Source organism: Setaria italica, chromosome V, assembly GCF_000263155.2.
Source record: "Setaria italica strain Yugu1 chromosome V, Setaria_italica_v2.0, whole genome shotgun sequence".
Lineage (NCBI taxonomy): Eukaryota > Viridiplantae > Streptophyta > Magnoliopsida > Poales > Poaceae > Setaria > Setaria italica.
Window position 1 is genome coordinate 42132295 of NC_028454.1, and position 486 is coordinate 42132780.

A 486-nucleotide genomic window follows, 5' to 3' on the forward strand; every position below is an offset into this window, starting at 1 on the left:
AAACGGCAAGACGAATCTATTAAGCCTAATGAAGTCTAATTAATCCATCATTAGCAAATATTTACTGTAGCAACACATTGTCAAATCATGGACTAATTAGACTTAATAGATTCGTCTCGCCGTTTAGATTCGTCTTATGTAATGGGTTTTGTAAATAGTCTACGTTTAATACTTCTAATTAGTATCTAAACATTCGATGTGACGGGTGCTAAAGTTTAGCAAGCGGAAGAAAACAGGCCCTACATTGTAGCTGTGACTTGTGACGCGTAGTATTTCTTTTCCGAAGGAGATTGAGCCTGCTGTCAGCTTCGCCTTGCGTCAGCCGAAGAAACGAATCGAACCCCGAAACGTACTGGTTCTCGCTTCTTTGGGGTGTTTGGAAGGAGGGGGTTAAACTTTAGCCCGATGTTCGGATACTAATTAGAAGGACTAAACATAAGCTAATTACAAAACTAATTGCAGAACCTCTAGGCTAAATCGCGAGAC